This window comes from Cygnus olor, chromosome 4, assembly GCF_009769625.2.
Source record: "Cygnus olor isolate bCygOlo1 chromosome 4, bCygOlo1.pri.v2, whole genome shotgun sequence".
NCBI classification, from domain to species: Eukaryota; Metazoa; Chordata; class Aves; order Anseriformes; family Anatidae; genus Cygnus; species Cygnus olor.
The window spans coordinates 42,184,307-42,207,821 of NC_049172.1; positions in this window are offsets into that span (position 1 = coordinate 42,184,307).

A 23,515-nucleotide genomic window follows, 5' to 3' on the forward strand; every position below is an offset into this window, starting at 1 on the left:
TGGGAGAAAAAATTAATGCATGGTTTTCTTTTTAAAGTTAAATTAGTATTATCTCTACATGTCTCTCTTTTTTTTTTTTTGGTTAACTATAAATATTCAGTGAGGATTAAAGAGTTTTTATTCTGTGCACAGCATCTAGTCCATCTCTCCTCTGTCCTACAACTTGGTTTTGAGCTTTTCCATTCTTTTCTAACAGCTCTCAGCATATCAGTATCTTCCTTGATGAATGAAAAAAAAAAAGGAGACTTTAACAAAACTTTGAAAACCATTGATAACAACTTAAAATGTTTTCCTTAACTCTACATGGTCTACAGAAAAGTTAGCTAACTACTACTGATCTGTCAGTGTGGGATTCAGTCCAGAGCCATCAGGTGTCTCTGACAAAAGAAAGGCTAAAAACAGACATCTTGACTTTGAAGCCAAAAAACAGCTGATGTCTTTTCACAACTGAGACAAAAATTTCTATTCATAGTGGCACTGCAGTCATCCATATGCATGTGCACGTATATGGGATTACAGGCTCTTGTTCTCACATGGTGTGTGTTGGTGGGGAGCTGGCAGCAACCAGTTTTCACTTTTCAGTTTTTTTGTGGTCCTACTTCATCTTCTGCTGCTCCTCGGGCTTCTCTGCTTTCCACTGGGTACAAGGGAGTGAATAGAGGGAGAGAATGAATGTGTTTATTTTTTTAACTGAGCTTCAAAATCACAAACTTGATGAAATTCCTAGGAGCAGCTGGAAATGTCAGGACAAAATTAAGTGCCATGGAAATACCAAAACTGAAAAATAACACTAATTAAAAGAATTCTGAAGGGAGAACAATTTGCCATATATATGTAATAATGCAAGCAGGAAATTATAGGTTTGTCACTGGCCTACTGTCAACTTCAAAAGCTCCTATTGTCCTCCTTTTCTGCCAGCTTCCACCCATGCAAACATGTTGCTGTTGCTTCTGAATCAATGCCATTTATGTAGATGGAGTAAAGGCTAGAATTTATCCTCTGTACCTTATCAAGCTATCAATCTTGTATATTCACAAATCCAAAATTAGCTGTGGATATTGTCCTTTCATTGTCACATTGGCATAATTGGCATAAGCATTGGCATAAGCAATGTGGCATAATTATGCTGAGGTTTAAGATAACTGAATTTCAAATTAAAATTAAAATCTTTTTTTTTTTTCCCTTGAAGGCTGATTCATTCATTTGAATCCCATTCTGAGAACCTCGTGTTCTTTCAAGATTTGAGACAACTCCATAAATAATCAAATCAATTGTTTTATTTTACAATGGACAGTTAAATGGTAAAATATAACCCATCATTGCTGTTCACTGTGGTTAAAATAAAAAATCAGTATGAAAAATAAACCAATATGCACCATTTTCCTGTCATTTCAGCTGGAAGAAATATGCAGGGAGGTCTCTGTGTAGAGAAAGGTGGCGAATATTTTCAAATATTCATATTTTCAAATGTGAGCTAGGCAATGAGGAGCTGTTAGCTCTGATCCAACACCATTGATATATGTGTGGGTTTTGCCAGTAACCCTCCAATAGACAGGAAGGATAACATTTAAGAAAAACCAGTGTTTATATGCCACAGCCACTGTTGACACCAATTTAAGGATTCAAAGTCAGGCAATAAGTTCTGTGCATGCTACTTTTATTCTCTTTTTATCCCTTTGCATTTCCCTGTAGAGGTTATTTATTCTATAATTTTATCCTCTAGTTGGTAGATATAGTAAAAAATAACTTCTCGGCAATGAGAAAATAACTGTGTGTTTGAAAGTCTCTGTATTGAGCGACAGCTGAGAATGTTACGGTTAGTAGAGCAATACAAAATGTGACTTGTTTAAGCTGTCTACAGACTCAAAAGTTCAATCAGCAATAAATTTTACATGCACTGTTATGTTAGCAACAAATCTAACTTAATGGTTTTCAGTTATATCAGGCATAGTCTGTGATTTGTTGTTAATAAGCCAGGGATGTGGTTGCAGCAACATGCACAGAATGACCATCCGTTCTGATCTGACAACAAAGATAACTGAGAGCATAATAGGCTCTTACTTCTATCTATGGTCTGCCTTGAAAAAGCAGGAGATGCAGTACACAAAACAGAATATAGAAAAAGGTCTACTGGAGTGGAAATTTCAGTTTATCGATAATCAGAAAGAATAGGAAATTGAGAGAGAAGCACCGTGATGAATGCAGCTTGCTCAACGTAAAGTGAGACTTCCATGAAAGATAGTTAAACTATTGTCTACCCTTCAAATTCCTCATCAGTATTCTGCCTTATGTGGTGGGAACATCTATTAATTACAATGGAATCATTACTAGGTAAAAATTGTAACCATGGCTATGGATGATGCACAACAACTTGCAATGCTGCTTGCACAGCAAAATCAAACAAAGAGGACCGCCACTTATACATGTCATCACTGCATTCATAGCCTGATTCCTGAACTCTGTGATTAAACGCTGCTGAATATCTTCCCCCACCATTCTCTCTCTTGCCTGCTTTTATTTCCTGTGAAGATTTGGACCTCTGTTCTTTGCATCTCCTGCCATGGCTCAAAATCCTGCTTCTTGGTTCTTTCAACCTGCCACGTCCAATAATCACGCACAGAAAACGCTTATGCAAGCCAGTTGGCTTAGATTTCTGTCTTAAGGGAAGAGTGCATCTGTTTTTTGGATTAAATCATGCTTATAAAGTCGTGCTTATTCAGTTGACAGAAAAAATGCATAATTTAAAGCTTTCATTTGCTCTTGTGCTAAAAGATTTCAGGGCCTTAGTTCACCCTCGTTTTATCCTTCTAGAGCAATACAAAATTAGAGTTCATTATGGTGATCCAATCTCTCCTTTTGTCTTGATTGGAGACACAGTAAGCTCTTTGCCAGAGATGTCGACTTTCCTGAACAAGCATTTTAAGGCTTGCAAGCTATCTGTTATTTTCCTGGTAGCCTTATTAGGGTGGATTAGCGCCCTAGGGATGTACGCTAGGGATGAGCCAAAAGCTGAAGGGAAAGGTAAATTGCAATGTCCAAAAATTCCACCTTTGCAAGGACTACTGCCCTGAGACACACGCCGAGACTCGATATGGTTGCAAAAGAGATTCTCTTCTGCCACAAGACAATACCCTAAATGTGGAACATGAGCTCACAACTAGAACTGTTGATTTTTTTGGTTGGCTCATTCCAATAGCATTTATTCTGTGATTAAAGCGCAAGGAAATTTCAAAATAAAGTGTGGCTTTGAATACAAAATGTTTCATTAGAAAAATGTTAAAACAGAAGTGTCCTCCTCAGGGAATAAGAAAAAACTATTTTATTTTGCTGACCAAAAGAATTAATAGAAACCATTTTATTTATTTATTTATTTCTGTGTGTGTGTGTGAAATGTTTTGCTTGACCAGAATCTGTGCCATCTGTCAGGACAAGTTTGGCTAAAAAATTTCACTTGGATCTATGCTTCTCAATGAGACTGAAAGGAAGACTTTATGTAGAGACCTGCGCAGCAGCTCTTTTCAAATGTGTCTGTAAGCAACCTATTCTTTTACAAGGTGGGTTAGCCATAGGGGGATTTATCTGACATTTAGACTGTCTTCATGGTCAGCACAGAAGAAAGGACTGTCTAGCACACAACTAATCTCTGGTCAAGTTAGACTTTAAAATAAGTCAAATGTGTAATCTGGAAGTGTTTATTCGCTCTGTTGGCTAAAGAGGCAGTTCAGATGACTGGCTCACATATAGACATGCATACTGCGACATTTGAAATGAGATGAGAAGAATCATGGTTTTAAATCATTTTGAGGCTTTGGGTTTCAAAAACAAGGAAAGAAGTGGAATGAAAGTTAAAAAGCATAGATAGGTCACACAGGAACAGCCAGTGCTGGCTTGTGGCAAGTGCGTGAGAAATCAGAGGTCCCCATATTCTGCAAATTGAGGCTGAAAAGATCTGTGTTGCTCTGGCGAAGTTGCATCTCTATACATTAGCTCTGGCAATGAGTCTAGTGCCCCGTTTTTCACGAATGAGAGAGAAAGTCCACTGTGCATAACTGGAAAATGTATTCAGGTTCTTATGCTATATTTCAAATAGAGTTAGGGAGATTATTCACTAATTTGTTGGGATTAGTTAGAATTATGATGTTATGTTTGATAAACAGCAATTAATAAGAGTTGGAGAAAACTTTCCCCGCTCCACTTCAAATGCCTGTAAGGTATTGAATCACTCAAGGTTTTGACAGAACAAAAGGAAAATTTCCTCACAGCTCTGATAGGTGTATTTGTCTTCAGGAAGCAACCTAAAGATTGACAGCAGCTCAGTTCATGTATGCTGTTGATAGCTCACAGAGCTGACTGAAACATATGGTGACAGATAAATATACACCAGGATTTATGAAATACTCAGTAAAATGGCCGTGAGTAGAGGCAAATCTTCCAGACTGTTGCGGGATCTTGCATGCTGAGCCTGTGCCACTGCAGATTCACTGAACTTTACCTCTGATAGTTTGGCTCTCCCCCCAGTCATGAGGTCTGTACCTGTCATGGAAAAAGATTCATTAGTCCATGATGCGCAGTAGCTGGGGGCTCCCTTTGTATGGCCTCACAGTATCCTGCCTTGAAGTGTGAGCACTGCAGTAGTAAAAAGCTGTAAGGTGGGCCTCTGCTATTGTGAATGCTTTATGAAAAGAAGAGTGTCTGTTACAGTTTTGGGGCTTGCTTTGGAGTCTCAAGGACCTCTTAATTTGGAAATTCCCTCAGTGGCTCTATCTTTTTTTTTTTTTTTTTTTTTTTTTTTTTTTTTTAATGTTCCTGGTGATTTTAGACAGTGGTAGTTAAAAGGGGGAAAAAAAAGTGTTAATTGCTTAAAAGGTGCATAGAGCCAATCATCATGTTAATTATATGTCCAGAATAAAGAATAATCCCACACTTTTATTGTGTGGAGAGGAACCTGGGTTTTGTCAGCTGGAGCTTTGTATTTTAGATGAACACCCCCAAACAAAACTTTGTACAGCTCCAATTATGTGAAGACAGAGTCTGGTTCAATGCTTTCTTAAGTTTTAAAGCTTTACAGCTGTGGGAACAGCAGTTTGACACACACTGTTCTGCAAACACCAGAAGTCAAAGCTGAAATGTAAAGCATACAGTATTGCTGATTGGCTTTGTAGTATCCATACATATGCTCCAAGAGCCTAGTAGTGGTGAAAATAATAAGGAAAAAAAAATCTACAGAGCAAAAAACTGTTATGATTAGACAATTATACAATAATGCGTTGTAATTTTGCAACTTTGGAGAGTGTTTATGTTCTCAAAATTAATTAGCGTGGAGTGTAACTGCTTTTAAAAATGTCATTCCCCTCAAAACTATGTGGTTAGAAATGTATGTCTCAGTGAATATACACTTCATTATTATTGAATATAAAAGTTTATTGTTCATTACATGGAAAATTGCAGCTGAGGCATTTCACAGCTTCAAGAACGGTTATTATCCCTGATTAAATTATGGAAAGACTTTTCATGGTCAGTAAATTGAAATAATTTTTATTTGCAATGTGTTCAGAGAAATATTTATGCAAAAGGTAAGTGTAGTCAATGATTTATGGGGAAAAATCAACAGACAGTTTAGAGAAAAGCAGAAAAGAGAATTTAAGATAAATTTGTGGAAAATACTCATTACTGTAGTGGGGAAAAAGAATACGTCCCCAAAATCCCTTGCCCTGGTGTGATTAGACCTTATTTCTGGAGATGGAAAATGTGCTGCCAGCCCCTCAGTTTAAATGGCAACTTTGACAGAAAAAGGAAACATGCTTTGGGATTGCAATTGCGGATTGTCAATGGTGTTGTCTTTGTCTCTTTTTGAAGTAATGGTAACACTCCTGAGGCCTCAGATCAGCTTTTTTTTTTTTTTTTTTTTTTTCCTAGCTGGACCCTTTACATTTCTGCAGATTCCTAGTTCCTCTAATGTTAGTTGCTAATGTGGCAAACATTCATTTTCTCACTTTTCAGTTAAATAAAAATGTCATCGGGTGATGACCTAGGCTTCCTTGATACCTGCCTGTAACTGGATAACACTAAATGCATGGATCAGTGCCTATAGCATTTTCAGTAGGCTATATATTATTTTGACACAATTTTATATCAACCTATTTTTGATTGAGTAGATATTACATGTCTAAACCCAGTTTTTGCTGCAAAGTTCTTGAAGTCATTCAGCCATCTGCAGCCGATGCCGTCAAATTTAACTTCCTTAGGAAGAACTGATTTTACATGCAAGCACATGGATTAGGTAAAGTATCTTACACCAGTCCAAATAAGTTAGAGCTACAGTCTAGAACAACTTCTGCCCAAGGTAAGCTAGTTGGCCGATTTTTCTGCACTGACTTAACTTTTCCTGTTCCAGGAATAGGACCTGGCGTATATTTCTGGCATAGGGAAAAAAAAGCCTTGGCAGTTTCTTCACTATTGCTGCTCATTTGAGACCAAAATAAATGTTGCTAGCCCTCAATCCATTTTTTTTCGATCCCTAAATGACCTATAGATTTTGTCTCTTATTTTTCTTAAGCTCATCAACTTTCCTGGAAAAATGAACAGATCAATAACTTAACTCTGGTACAATTTTGTCATTTTTTTTTTTCCTGTTAAATTGCTCATTGTGATAAAACAAAGTAGATATAAAATGAAATGTATTTAATTATGTTTTTGAACATATAGATATGGTTTTGTTTTGCCTCAGTTATTCAAGATTGTTGTCTCCAGTCTCAGTCAAATATTGTAGGAACCAGAAATATGTAAATGGCCAAAGTCTGTTTTTTATTTACCACCCAATAGAAGGTGTTCAACAAAAGAATGCATTTTTGAGGACTAACTTCAGAAGTAAGCCATATAATCAGGACCTTTATTTATTTATTTTAATGTGGGTATAGCTTAAAGGAGATAGGTCACATTAAGAGGCCCCATTAGTCCTTAATTTTATGGACCTTGATTGTGTTCCTATTCAGATTCACCTTCTAGAGAAACCTGTGCTATGCAGAAAGCTAGATGTCTAAGTCAGTAGATGTGAATGAATTGTTTCCCTTTATCCCTCTCATACATATGCACATAAAAGATGTTTTAAGACTCTTGCTCAAAGAAGAAAAATCCTAACAGTCTCAAAAATCTTCGCTACTATTGCAATCATCTGTAGAAATCAGCAACAAAACCCTGCTAATTTTTTCAGTACAGTCTGTGGTAAAAATATGAGACAGTTCACTAACATAATCATCCAGACTCCATCTCTGTGGAAGGTTTTCATGCAGCATTTCTTCATTGTCCCATTGGATACGCCTCTCATGGAAACCCACTGGTTAATTCAGGCTCATTAGGGCCTCTCAGCAGTTTCTTTTTCCTTCTGTCTTGGTACATTTGCTGGTACCGTATGTGTGGGCTGGCATCCTCATGTTCAGTGATGCACAATTCCTTCCTGCTATGGCCTACCTCTTACTTCTGCTTCTTGGATAACCGTTGACTCTGGAACAACCAAAATGGTCAAAACTTTCCAGAACAGCAGCACAAGGAAACTTAATTATAACCATTTTCCTATTTATGCTGGCAAATTGGCAACCTGTCATGGTCTGGATCACATAAGTTTGAATGGAGACAAGCCTCATAAATTGCATTTTGTATTTCTTTTTCCAAAAAAACTTCAAATTTGATTTTATGATACACATATAAGTTAAGCATCATGACCTTTCAGCTGCTGCTGCTTGAATATGGAGGCTTTCCAGAGCACATGAGCATGTTCTAGAAATTTCTTTTAAAATTTCCTAGAACAGGTCAGGGTTTTGGGGGGCAAAAGCAAAGACAGAGCCCAAGTTTTGTTGGCACTGAAAGTTCCAGGGAGAAGAGACTTATGTAATCCAAACAATCTGAGAGACAAAGATAAGCCTTCTGCTTCGTTTTCATTGTTAAAGGAAAATCTGTGCCATCATATATGTTGAAATTAAAGTAAGGTTTTAAAATCTGTCTCAATGTAAACTTCTGATATACATATTTAAAACATAACAAGGCTGATTTTATAGAAGAACAGAACAAAACAAAAAACCCTTCTGCTGATGAGAGATACTTGTGATAAATCCTGAAGCATTTAGAAAGATCTGATAGTTACTGGTGAGGAATTAGGTAATTCCATATGGCACTGCAGCATGCCTATTTTGGGATGGGAAGAACTGAAATTATCTGCAGGCCACAGAGAAACCTGAGTGCCCAGCTGGTGGATTAAGATAATATAAGTAAAGTGTAAATTAGCTGAGATGAAGTCTTCCTAAAAATCTGTGGCATAAAATTGTTTCTGTGTTTTATGTCTTTTTCTAAACAAGCTAAACAAAAAGTCATTGCTAATATCTTGGAATACTTTCAAGTCAGGTTTAGGTAGTAAACGTACAGTAACGCTGTATGTTACCTCTTCCAGTGCATAAACAGGGCAAGTACATGTTACTGAACCTTTTGCTGACTCTTGATCCTGATATGTTTTACTTCCTAGCTATCTTGGAAAAGCAATACTCCATACTAAGAGAAATGTTCTGATCAAGCCTTCAATGTTTTTTCTCACAGAGATTTGAGATGTATCCTTCTCTTCCACCACTTTCCATGTCTACAACTGTCTATCTGAAATATAGAAGGAAACAAGGAAAGTAACATGGTTTGCAGTATACTGACAACAACTCTTTCTAAATCTCATTCTGTAAATTGGAAAGGTAATTTATGCCATCCTGTGGGTTTCTCAAAGCTGTGTTAAAATACGCATTTCAGTGGGAAGATATGGAAGAAACAGCTGAACCCCATTTGAGACTGCACTAACGCTGAACTAGATTAATGGTCTTTGGAAATCCCTTCAGAATATCTCCTCTCTAATTACAGACTGTTGTTTGAAGAAAATAATTTTTGCAGATATGGCCAAGCCTCAAAAATGCTTCCTGATTCCAAATAGACACCAAACTTTTTTACTATTTTACTGTTTCTGGCTGAGCACAGATGTACATCGTTATGATGCATACATACTGTGTGTGAATAGTACGATCTTTCGTATGTAGAAATAAAGCCAGGTATCTCCACTAAGTGTCTTGACACAGTAGAAAATGTAATAGTCTATTTGTTAACCCACTCCAATCAAATATATTTATATATTTATTTCCCTTGTAAAATCACACATAAAGTCAATCCTAGCTACAGAGGAGATTGCCTTGCAGTAAACCTCTTCCTCCATTTATTCTTTATAAAAAATAATGCAGGGCTAGAATTGATGGTGGAACCTTTGTGAAATTAGGACTAAAACAAATGTTAGAATATTTAGCATAACAGTTACATATGATATACAGGTCATGGACTTATATTTTTAATGGCACAAGTTGGTACACAAAACTTTAACTTTCCCCTCTTACATGGATGTTAGCTATTAGCGCAATATTTGTTTTGAAAAAGTTCACGTCAATGCTCTTTTACTCTGATGTTTTAGACTAGCTGAAACCAAAGACACCACTTGCACATGTGAAACTGAACGTGGAGATATTTGTTTTCATATACTTTGCTCATGTGATGTTTGTTTTGCTTACATGTCTTCCTGTAAACCTGAATGGTGGCATAGGGGATTACTCTGCCATTGTATTGTCCTGAATCCTTCCTGTGGTAGGAAGAGAGCAAGGGATGAAGGAGAGACAACACACCCCTGTGAGGTACCGTTACCTTTAGGAATGATATGCCAATCCAACAACAAGAACCTTCCCAGGTTGGGGCTACATCAAAACTGGGATACTGTTATTGCTGAGGGCATGGTTTCAGGAGAACTCTGCTTTGACTCAGAAGAAAGCATGTAAAGTGGTTTCCAGTAGATTAATGTTGCCATTCTTGCTTTCTTTTCTGGTGACAGAAACATTTCTGTCCTATTTTTCAAAATGGAAATATTTTCATTTGTTTGGTCTAATGCAAAGTGATGAGAGACTTGTCTGTGAAAGATGATTTTTCTTTTTTCAACGCAGAAAGGGAAATCTATACACATTTTGTGACTGAGTGTCACCTTCGAGCCTGGAAGAGGTTTCTGCCTTTAGAGACAAAAATGCATTATCCCGTTCTTTAATACAGAAAGCTAGTACAGAGAAATCCCTAATCATATCAGTAATTTGGTTTTGTCTAAGTGGGTTCATTTTAGATCAAGGACACTTGGATGAATACATAAAAGCTTTGATGTTGGATCACGTACCTTATTACATGATATGTTAGCTCTGTTAAAAGCATTTATTTATATTTTGATTTTTTAAAAAAGTTAGCATTCTGAAATATGTTATTGGTTTCAAATAGAACATGTACCATTAACTCTTAAAAAAAAAATTGCCAACATTTTGTCTGGCTCTACAATGGCAGTGTGGGAAAACTGTCACTCTGAGGGCAGCTACATTAGTTTTAGTAGAAGGGATAAGGTGGTGTTGTAGATGTATTACAGGTGTTTATTTTATGTGATACAATTTTAAAATACTCAACTCTTTCTACTATTGTTCCACTCTTGCTAGCACCTATGGAGCTCTGTTGTGGATGAAATTTCTTTTGCTAGTAATTTGTACTTCCTTTCACAGCTTTAGATGACTACTCTCTGTGGTTTTTGTAGCTGCCTTCCATTGCTGAATAGCACCTTTTACATTTGTAACTTGTATGCAAGAAATGAGTATGAATTTAGAAATGAGGTATGTGAAATGTAAAGTTGTACACTAGGGTTTTTACATACCAGTTTTATTGATTTAGTCTTCCATCTCACGAAGATAAGTGCTTGGAATCTTCTTGCTTACATAGTGTTTTTCACTCTGAAATACATCAAATAAGTAGACAGTAGATGTACTTTAGTATCTCAGAAAAGTTCAACCTAACTAAGTTATACTTTATAGGTGAAGTCAGTTATAGACTTGATTTGTTTCGGTAATCAAGTCAGTGCGTGAACATTTCTCTTTCTTAGTATTTTTCTATCATCTTACTACCTGCTTCTCATTTAGGATCACCATTTTTAACAACAGAGCCCTAGGGAATATGATTCTAGGAGGGAAGCAAGTTTAAATAACAAAATATTCCTCCCCCACCCCTAAATGATTCATCACTGCTGTACTTGAGGGATTGCAATCTATTATCATTTTCTGCATGTTAAAACAGTTACTGCAATTGATGGCATGCTGTCTTTATAATACAATCCAAAAGAATTCTAAACCATTCATCTATTTACATATGTTTTAAATTATTCCATGAAATTTAACAGAGGATTGGCAATGTCTCATTTGAAATTGTAAAGGGCTCTTCTACAACAGTTGCACACAATGCTGTTGTGTCCCATGGCTTATGTACAACTGAAGGTTGATTTACCTGTTAAGGGGCACACAAAAGTACAAAAAGGGGCACACAGCAGTGAATTGGAGACTGCATTTATAGTGGAATCACATTAGGCATTTGGTCATAATGTTTTAATTAGTCAATGGTTGAAGTGAGAGCATTTTTTCTAGACTGAGAGGGAACCTAGCCATCCCCTATCAATGTGTCCAGCCTGTAACTTTTATAACTGGCTAAGGAGAGCGAGTGAAGGCCTCATTATTTGCCTGCTCCTACTTGCCCTAATTATTGCCCATGTTACTTTTTGACATTCAAAACAACTAAATTTCACCACAGGTGTCAGGAAAGATCAAAAACAAAGGGTTACCAGGTGGGACCTGTCATGACAGGCACATTGGATATGTTTTAGTCATCTTTTTTCCTTATGTTGTGCCGTTCAGAGGTGCCAGTGAGGAATGATCTTAGATGGAGTTATCCAGAGCTGCACCCTGGAACAGAAATAAGCAAAGGTGTAATGGTTAATTTCATACTTCTCAGAGGGTGAAAGCATAACTGTGCTTTTTACTGATGACCAAATGGCTTCTGACTCTTATGCACCAAAACTGACACCTCAGCTCTGAATGTTTCAATTTAGAAATCAAAGACATGAAGCTTGGTAGCTTCTCACGTAAGTACTTCGACTTTCTGTCCATTTGTGAAAAGGAGTGAAGAAAAGCTTCAGTCTGAATCTTATCTGCTGTGTATGTTATTCGGTAAGTTTGGAAAAGGCAACTCTGTAGCCCACCCTATAGATCACCTCCATAGAGTGTTGGTGTCTGAAGTTCAAGTCTGTTCTCTCCTCCTGAGAAACAGAATTATAATTTAAAGTTTTCCCTCTGCCATTGTCCCTCTGGTATTTTAGGGGGGGAGATGTTGAGGGTCTTGGCTTTATCCTGGTACAACAGTCTTTAAGTGTCTAAAAATTTCGTGGGGCAGACAAATTATTTCTTGCCCAGGTTTATCTTCAGAGCTTGCAGACCTGAATCTGTATTTTCATTTCTGAATCATCACAGACAGTTGTGACTTGCACATCAGCTGACACATATCTATTTCTGCACTTGTTGGTGCAAATAACTAAAAATTTTCAGTTTTGCTATTTTTACTCCTCTGCTTCTATAGATTCCATCATATAAAGATGAGTCTGGTTATCAACTGCATGAAAAATACTTCAGTGTACTATATCTGTAGTGTGTGTATTTATCATTTATATATGTACCTGTGTAATGGATATATTTGTGTTAATATTCCAATGTGCCATCTAAGTTACATTTTTGTATTTTTTGAGCAAAGAGATATTTAGATTCCTTTAGATTTCTTTTTAAATCTGCTCACAAAAATCTACAGTTTAGATCCACCCTTTTTTCACCATGCTTTATTAAAATAAAAATTGAGATTTTTACTTTTAGATTTATGTAATACGAGGAAATGGAAGGTTCCTCTTTAATTTTTCTCTATTCAGAAGTAGAAATATCCTCCTTTGTGCTATCAGTGCTGTTGCCAGAGGGATGGGAAGCTGCTCCTCCTTCTGGGCAGAGGAAGACATGACCATACCCACCTCTTCTTTTGACAGCTACACACGTAGGAGACAGTGTGCTGTGGTTTTAAATTTTAATTCACGTTCAAAACTTATGAGGCTTATTGTTTGAGTCAGCATTAGAGTTTGTTAACATCTAGATGGATTTTAAGCAGAAATTATAATTCTGTTTAACAGAACACTATTTTTTAATTATTTACAATGTGAGTTGCAAACATAACTTGGATATAATTTTAAAACCACTTGTTTTTTGTAGTTACAGAATGGAAGACCAACAATGGTGAGAGGACTGAGAATGGTCTTAAAATCTGGAAGCATCCGATCATCTAGAATTGCTTATAAAGGAGTTTAAATAAGATCAATTTGGATGTGCAAGAACTGAAAAGTCTTTCCTTGGCAAGCCCCAATCTTTTTTTTTTTTTTCTTTTTTCTTTTTTTTCCCTCTCTTTCAAGATGCTATCAGCACCTCTTCAGCTCCCAGGGACTGTAAATGCCCCATATTTTCTGATGCAGGAATGCAAGAAGTTTTGTGAAATTCTAGGTGTTGATGATCTTGAATTTCTCATATTTTGGGATTCTGTCTTTGTAACCTACCCCTCTTCAATAGCATTTTCTGGGAATAGTACACTTCAAATCTGTCAGGCAGTGCACCAGAGGTACTTAGTAGCAGATCCTATGACAACTGGAGAAGATGTAGAGTAAGGAACTGTGATATGAAAGAAGAAAAGAAGTAGATTTGGGACAAGAGAGGAGATTCTTTTTACACGAACACAGAGCAAGTTCTCAGTTTTGTTGGGTTCAGATGGAGGTCAAAGTGTGGGTAGAATCTTATGTTCTTTTAAAAACTGCTTTGCCTAGCTCTGGAGATGCTTACTGTAGGACTTCAACTCCAAAATGTTTCTAGCCAGGTTCCATTTATTATCAGCACATTTTGAAGTTTCAAGTAATACTGTGCAGGTTTTATTTCTCACTTTCTATTAGTGAATTCTGTAGAGTTATGAGCTTTTTCATTCTCAGCTTTCCAAAACTTCCAACAGATGTCTTGCCAGAAGCAAAGATGATTAAAGGTTTCTGAAGAAGTAGACTGCTCCTGGAAGTCTGAAAGGGATACCATTGCAGTGCCAAAAGTTGTTGGAAAATATGTATGGCCCTCTTCTTACTGGAAATTTTTATAGCCCCTTCTTGAAGAAATCTTCCTCAATAGAGCCTACTTCATTGCAATTTTGTGTGATTTTTCTGAACTAGACAGAATAGATAAGTGAAATTCCTACAGGTAGGCTGAGAAGAAGGTGAAAAAGGTGGAGCTTGGGCCTTTGTCTTGGCAGTGTTGGATAGCATCTACAGATATGCTAAAATATGCATCTAAGCATCTGCCTGAATGTATTTCCACAGATTCTCTTTCTGTGATGCTAAGTTGGTCCCCACTTAATTTTTAGAATACTGCTCTTGAGCATTTCCATCTGTCTAGGAATTTTCAGTATTTTTTCTCCTAACATAGACTTCACCATTATAATTCATTTCCTGTCACCTTGAAACTAAATTAATGCAATGAACTCTGCTTGGTATATGAAGCATTGTTTGATTCATATTCATCATCAAAGTCTCTACTGAGCTACAACTGAAAAGTTCAAACATTACACTCATGTATGAATAAGCAAAAGGGTTACTGTATTTTCAAACAGTATGTTTTTGATGACAAAAATCTGTGCTTCAGTTTATTGAAAGGAATTATCGGAGTTTTGAAAGCGTTGTGTGATGTCATGGTTGGCATAATGAGGAACTAGATTTAACACACGAGATAGTTTCCTGTTCTAGATTTTGCTCTCCAGTTTTGGGTACCATGCAGACAAAACACCCATTTATTTAGGCTTACATATGTAGATGTTTTCTCTTTACCTTCTTGATTAAGGCAACAGAAATGGCTTCACCAATATCCAGAAGTTTGTAGCATTTATGACCCCTTTCTGTTAAATATAGCCATGAGCCTGTGATTTTCATCCAGGCACTGGGGACGTGGAATTAGCAAAGCTACAAAGCCACATGGTGATTTTTTTTTTTTTTTTCTGAACAGTTTTTCCGTTGCAAGGCCAATTTCAATAATTGCCTTACACTGCTGAAGCTCAGAATCAGGAAAGATGCAACAACATTTTTCTTGACTAAAAGTCTGTTTTCAAAGGATGCTACCTGAGCATTGTATAGGAACAGAAATCTGTGTTCTTTTTTTTTTTTTTTTCTTTAGGTCTGATCCTCCTCTGATTGGAAGTCAAAGACAGTGCTAGTAACTCTGAGATGATACCTGAGAATTTTATTCATTGAAGTTCCCTTTTGTTTTAAGTTTTCATTATTCCTGATAATGACCTTTAGGAGTCAGCACAGTAAAGGCTTCTTGCTCTTACTCCTGTGATAGTCTAACCAAACGCTTCTCGAGGTGTTTTGGCAAATAGAGAAATGGTTCTTTTGTTACCAGTATTTTACCAACTATCAGCTAATACTGTTTAAGGACATATTTTGACCACATTCTCTATTCAAGTGGCTTGCAGAACTAAGCTGAAACAATTATCTAATATTACAAGATGATGAAGAGGAGCTTAAAAATACCCCAGTGCAAGCCATGCAAGCAGCTGAATGCGCCTTTTTCTTTTCTTTTCCAGATAAGTCTCTGTTAAAGACAGCTTTACCTTACCCCTCAGGAATGTTCTGTTTGAAGCAGACCCAGCTAATCCGTGAGTCATTATGGAACAATTTGTAGTATATGCTGATCCACACTACCCTCATTCCATATCACAGGATGGAACAGACGTGTAGATATTTGTTTCTTTTAAGAGATTATTGCGCAGTCCCAAAGACACAGTTACAGCAGGCTTTTTAATGGTCAAGCTGGCGCAAATCAGGTTAAACTAAACCTAGAGCTGAATCATTCATAAACTGAACAATCTCTGTATGTTTGCCTGAAAAAAATATACTTGCAAATGGTTTTCATCATGGGTGTGCAAGAAATATAGGATGGAATATCCCCAAACCTGCAGTTTTCACTGTATTAATATTTAAACTGAGCCAGTCACTGTGGAGCTCGCTGCTGTTGGGATCTATTGCAAATGAGAAAATAGGCATTTGATTGAATATTGAGTCCAGCCTAGCCAGACATTTTCAAACCTTCAATACTTTTTCCAAGATGCAGATATATACATCAGAGTATTTAGTGATGTTTCTGTTGGAATTGAATTTGAAAATCTCTGACTGCCACACATTCATTTTATTTAATTGAAAACAAGTTTATTTTTCCCTGGGTTGAACTGGAACTGAAAAGATTTGACCCTTGGTATTTGCTACCAAAATCTTTTACAGGTAGTTTAATGGGAACGTTGCGATAGAGCCAAGCTTGTCTTTAACACTTCTTCCTGTGATTTCATAGAATTAGTGCCAATTGCAGGACTCTACTGAATAGGAGCAATTAGCAGCAGCTGAAGATCTGGCCTGTAGTCAAAAATAAAACCTAGGATTTTTGTTGCAGTTTGGATGTCACTTTGCTTAGATTGCAGGAGACACAAGAAATGCTTGTAAATTATTCTAGTGGTCCTTGCTCATTGAACTACCCTGTGCTTAGGACACCTACCAATAGCTTTAACTCAGTGCATGCTATGTAGTGCCTGACTATAGACTCAAAACACGGTCCCTGACTGATGGGACTTACAGGCATGATGTAGTAGTACAGCATGATGTAGTATATATAGCACAGAGAAAGGCACTATAGATATGTCAAACAAACAAACAAACAGTGGAACAGTTTTAATGTTTTGTTTGTAGGATGGGGATTTTGGGGTAGGATAAAAGATGCAAATATTCATAAGTGAAACTAGAGATTCCTGGAAGAGTGAGAAAAGTTGAATACATGGTTTAGAGGGATAATAAGTAGAAATGTTAATGTGCCAGGAAGAAACATATATTCTCTTGTATGAGGAAATTCTGGCTCCAGGAGTCCTGTTACTGAATTACCAAGTCTAGTGTTGGTCCTTATATTGAAATACCTTAGAAAAATGTCAGTGCACCTTAGATTTTTCATCTACAAATGCAGGCCAGAATTACTTTTCAATGCTCTGTCTAGATAAATAGCCATAGAAAGGTGAGATCTACAATAATGATAAGAATGGCAAAGTTGTCATCATTTTGAAAAAGGAAATTCATATTAATTATTCACTGTGACAAAAATACTTAGGAAACAACACAGAGTTTGAGGCAAGTGGGCAGCATGTCAATTTCTCAGTTATAGCGTTGTAGCTTTGCAAATTTTTAAGTGATTGAAAACAATGCCTTACAGTGAAGATGCAAGAAAACTTAAAAATTAAAAGCTATCCCTACCCACATTTTTCCCCTATGAATATTTTGAGCTTATTGTCTTTACCATTGTCATACTATTATTACACAAATTGCACACTGATGGAAAGATATAATTTTGGATCTAGTTTAAATTTTGTTGGCTACTATTGTGCCTTTACTAGTTTTAAATAATGTCACTTCCATTTATCTTTACTGCTTATGATTGTCTTTACTGTTACAATCAGACAGACTGACTCTGTCAGTACAAACTGTATGAGCAGATGAAACGCAAGAAGCCATATATGTGTGCAAAGTGTGGCTTGAGCATATGTGTAACAGCCTTGTCATAGTGCTTTGAAAACATAAAGGATGCTGCTGCTGAAGAAGCAGTAGTGCTGCTATATGTATCATATACTTACTGTGCCTGGAACAGTGTCTGTACTTTGCATATGTATTTGCAGTAGTGAATATAAGGAAGAATGTGTACAGTTAAAAATTATATAATACATAAATTGCAGCTTGGGAAGATGTTTTCTGGCTATTCTCACAGTTTGGTGATTGAAAGTCCTGGTCTAGTCCCACTGAGATAATTAAAACTTCTTTAATTTACCTCTTTAGGGTGAGGCCACATCTACACTTTAATTCAGTTGCACTTTAAGCTGGGAGGCAAACTTACTACTGAAGTAAGTGACAAAAGCTTCCTGCCTTTAGTAAAAATATGCCTTGGCATAGTGTATATTATGAAATGTTAAGTGTTTTGAAAACTTAAAGCATCTGTGTTCTGTTGAGCTCTGAGATGGCATCCAAAGTGTCACAAGATACCAATCTGATTACATTTCTCGCATTGGTATGACAATGGCCTCTCCACATTTTGTCTCTATCATTATTACATATCACCAGAGCATCTTAATATTCTGCAAATTTATATTCTTGAGAAATTTTTGTCACAAGAATAGATTTTTTTTCCACACTATTTTCCTGGGTTAATAAACCCACTTGGGGCCAAATTTGGAAAATTTAGCCCAAGAGCTCTGGTTTGTTTCCTCATTTGCATTTATTTATTTTCCAGATCTTACAAGCGAAGGATGCCAGATGAATTAGTGAACAGGATAGTCTAAAACTGTTAACATAGAACAGCGCTTCTACTTTGTATTCCCTTTTGTCTTGGGAAAAGTAACCTTCTCTGCTTCAGTCTTCTCCTGCACTGTAAAATGAGAACAGTAATGCTTTTGTATTTCCCTAACCAAACTGTTTTTGGGATCACATTGAGCCAGATATTCCTGGTGATGAGCACTTTCATGCATGAACGCCTTTGTTGCAGTCAGTGAAATTACTGGTTTGATGAGTTGGGGTTCAAAAACTATCCCTGAGTCATCTCCAGTTTCTGTGGAACAGTGAGGTGAACACTTATAGAGAATACAAGGCCATGAAACTCTTCTTAATATTAGCGGAAACAAATACCTAAATACTAATGCTTCAGTTTTTGGAATACTTCACCTTTTGACAGCCTGACAACTTTCTAACATTATCATGTTACAGCTATTAGTCCAAATCCCCTAGACCCCTACTCAGTCTTTATGTGGGCAAATCTCTTTAGAGCTTTAACAGAGGAATGCTCTTTGGTAAGGTCTGGACTGTTACAGAAAAAGGAAAGCAAAGGACTGACTGGCAATTTACTTAATGAAAGGTAAAGTCAAGAGTGGCAAGGTTTACAATTGAGTTTTACAAATCAGTAAATACAAATACAGTATTAAATACAAATCAGTATTTGTATTTACAATGAGTACGTTAACTATAAACAATAAAATGTTCATCCATTAGTGTGAAAACCTAAAACTCGTGTGATTGTTTTTTACTAGTTTTTGACAGGTATTCAAGTGAAAGGACAGCATAATATGGGAGGGGTGGTCTTCTGTGACTGCCTGACAAAAGACAGTCATACAGGCATGTCTTCTGTTGCTTGTTTGTATTTGCTCTAATATTTGCTCATAAGAGCAATTTAAGTGTCAAGTTACGTTCCACTCTTCATCAATTTCATATTGTGAGTATCTGAAGAACTTTCAAAGTAATGCTATACAGAGCTGTAATTTTGGTATTATTTATTCTTTTTTTTTTTTTTTTTTTTTCTTTCTCTAGGCCACCTCTTGTAGTCACTTCTGTTTATGATAATTCTGGAGACTGACTCTGATTTGGGATCTATCCATTCTCCATATATGCTGCAAAAGTTACAGTTATTGATGCTGTCCATTCTTTATTAATATTATTTGTTTTATTTATATAGTGCTGGTAGCTTACTCAACAGGACCAGACTTTACAATTTTGCCTTCTAATGTCTGCCTGTCTTCTCTCTGAAAATGGTGAATGCTCTTGTAGACGTGTTACTGTGGTTGGGATAGATGATGATTGAGAAGTATTTTCAGTTAGGTCTTCTAACTATAACATTGCATAATTAATAATGCATAAGCTAACAAACACCAGAGGTAAGGGTGTTGGAAGACAAATATTCAGAAAGCTAAAGGAATTGTTTTGTTTGAATGCAACTCAGCTCTTGCAGCGTCACAGAGTTTTGCCTATGCTGTATAAACACAGGCATGCCTGTGTTATACATCTGAAAGTAGTCATACAGCAAGGGACATGCCTATCACTTCTTTGGTTTAGCTGCTTTAACTCCTCTTTGAGATACGTGCTTTGTTAAAGCTGTAGAAATAGTGATCTTACTGTAGCATTACAGACATTTCACTGAAAAGCAAAACTGTGGGACATCCATTTTTACATATATTCTATGCTATTTTTGGGTAAATTGTGCAAATGAATTCCACCATTAATGGTGTGTAACCTCATTAATAATTTAGGCCAGAAGCATCTTAAATTGTGCTTGCATTCTTCAGGATAATTTAAAGCACTCATACAAGTTGTTACTGTTTGAATATGTCCCTGAAGCATACAATAAATACATTAACAGATTTTGGTCTCAGAGAATTTAAATGAGAGGAGCATGGGGGGTTATGGGGAAAAACAACAACAACTATACCATGAAGTGATAATGAAATGTAGACTAGCCAATGTACTGATATTTCCTTTAGGAGACACAGGAAAGTGGGTTTTGGCTCTTGTGTTTTTTAAAGCCCTACTTCTAATCTGTCTCTCTCTCTCTCTTTCTCTCTCTCTTATTTATTTATTTTACTGCAATGAAATATTCCAGTGTTCTTTCTCCCCACTGCCCCTCAGGGATTTTTTTTTTTCCTATTAGTATATGTTATATAAAGGAAAGACAGCTCTCTTGTTCTGTAGATGAAATCTGAAATGGCAAAAGATGTGTTGATTTTCTTCTACAAACAGAGAAGACATCTGGAAGACAGGTTTTAAATAACATTAATTACATCCCTTAATTTTCCTTTTTATATGAATAATTGGACATTTATATGAATATATATATACACTGTCACTAGAACTAACAGTGCATTGGGTAAACTTCTAGTTTTTATCAGTTTCTTTCTAGCATTTATATCCGAAATTGTTACTCATAATTTCCAAACCATTTCTTTTCTGAAAAGAAGGTTACATGTGTTTTCCTTAGTTTATATTTAAACTATGTGTGGTGAGACAAAACAGGCAGCAGAGGAGTAACAGAATTATTTTTCCACTGGCCAAAAGCCTGATTTAATCTCTAAACTCTATTGATTAGGAAAAGTTATGGAATAAATCCCAAATTATGGACTATTGAAACGTGCAAATGGATTCTGGATGAATTTAGGGACCTTGTGTCAGTATAAGATAAATGAAGAGGATCTTTAGGAAATGCCTGAAAGTGATTTGGTTTTGGTCCCTAAAATCAAGGCTAGGAAAATAATTTGGTTAGAGTTGCACTTTTCCCAGTTCTATTTAACATTTTTTATTAAGACTTGAAAAAATTCTTGGGCTGACACACTGCACTGAAAATTCTTTCATAAAAAATATGTTTTGTTTTGTTTTTTCTCCAAAAGGGTGTGATTTTTTTTAAGTCACAAAAAAAGGACTTGTCTTTCCAAATTAAAGCTCCAAGACCCCAAAACATTTGAGCACTTCCATTTCTGTAGGCGTGGAGGAATTCTACTCCATACATAGAAATACATAAGCACGTGCTTAACTTTTAGCAGGTATTAAGTCCCATTCATTATATTAAGACTTAAGCATATACTTGCATCTTTGAGAGTGGGGGCCTGCATCATGTTAACTTCCAAGCTGAAAGTTTCATAAGGTGTTGAAGGTGGCCCAGCAGTCACTGACCAACAGTACTAAATGCTTCCAATGCAGCAAGCCAGATAAAGACCTGTTTTAATGGGATTCTGAATTACAATAAGTAAATTATAATAAACCCTGTTGACAGAAGCCTCTGGGCTAGGTCCAGGCCTGAAGCCAGACTGAAATTTCTCATATAGCAGGTAATCAGTAAGATGAGAAACCAGCTGCAAGGGAAGGGCCTCTTTTATGAAACAAGAAGGTATTCTGGGAGCCAAGCCTTATCCTGGTAACCTTTTTCAGTAACACGGGGACAATCATTGCTCTTCATTATCTGGACTTCAAAGGACTTCAATTAATTGGGGAGAAACTGATTGCAGTATTGTAGAATGTCACTCTGTTGGTCATATGTGTGATGAATGGATCATTAGATTTACTCACTACCATTCTAAGTATTTCAGTGTAAGCAAAGCCTGTATGTAATTTCAAATGAAGGGCAATTGGTTATAGTGGAACAAGGATTACTAGACTAACATTATCTCCTTTGTAGCATTTAAAATGAGCAATGTGATGACATTTTAAAACCATCTGGGACTTTTTTTTCCCTGAGAGACTCTAAATACCTATTTTACTTAACAACAATGAAGCTGGTGTTTCCTTGTTCTTCGTGATAATATTTTTAAAGAAGATGTCTCCAGGGTTTGACACATGGCACAACATACACAGACACCAGATTGACTGGTACACATAGGCGATCATATCTGTCAGTCAGCCATTCACCCTTTCTTTATATGGAGATCTTTCCAAAGTAATACTAGAAGTGTCTGAACAGTCTAAAAGGGTTTAGAACAGCTTCAATGTAACTTGAGTTGATTTTGTAAAATATATGAGGTTTTGTGTATATATCCAGACCAATGTGATGTGGTGAATATTTCTGATGACATTAAGAAACAAATAAGTGTTAGGACAGTTTTCCATTTTTCTGGGGCTAATTCCTTGTGACAAATGACAATCAATTTCTCTATGAGATCTGGAAAGTGGAGCTCATTGTCTCTCTTTGCAGAAGGTGGCATTCCTGAATTCTTGTTCCTCCTCTAACATCTGCAGCAGCCAGTCTCAACGGTGGGATTGAAATCAGTTACTGTCTTCCTGAAAGACAATAGGTTTTTAATAGGAGATTGTTCATGTGGGAAAACAGCAGGAACCATATAAAATCAGGGAAACAGCTAATTCAGGGCATCATATCATGGGGTATGTAGGTAGTGGTAAAAGGAGCTGACTGAGGGAGCAGCATGGTCTGGTGGGATCTGTGATGTCTCTGATGGTAGCCTGCCAGACAGGCACAGTGAATGGACCCATGCAGCTCTAGAGGCAGCCTGGGAGCCTGCAAAGCAGAGCCCCAGCATGGAGTGCCTCTAGTGCGGCACTTCAGAGGGGGAAAATGCAGACAGTGTTAGTGTCCCTAGCAGAGCTGCTGTCAGGCACAAACGTCCATCAAAGCAAACCTGGCTGAAGGGTGAAAAGGTTTATGTATAACAGACACAATTCCCTCTCATTCCACAAAACTCACTTTTTCAGAAGAAACCTGTTGTACATTTTTCTCCATTTCAACTCCCTTTGCTATTCTTCCCTTCCCTCATAGAATAATTGGGGATTACTACAGAACTGTTGAAGTAGAAATCATTTCATTTACTTCACTTTTTAGTTTTAAAGTAATATAGCCTAAGTTAGTCAGTAAGGGAAATGTACGCCACTGGAGGGAAGTTCATCTACCTTACCTGCATCTTTCTTGGTCCAGTCACTGAATCAAATGACAAGCACAGATGAAATTATGCCTAGTTTTTCAACATCTAAAATTTTCTGAGATGATTCCAGCTCTTTACAGAACCTTTCCCATTGCAGGGGAAGGTTGATCTTTGAGCTTTCAGATGTAGATTTTGCAAGTGTAACATTCTTTTGATGAAGATTTTTAGGACTGAATTTCCTAGCTTTTAGGAATCAGCAAATAATAATGGATAACAATGTTTGCTTAATAAACTAACAATTCTCCTTCCCCCTGAAAATTAACCAGAAATTCCC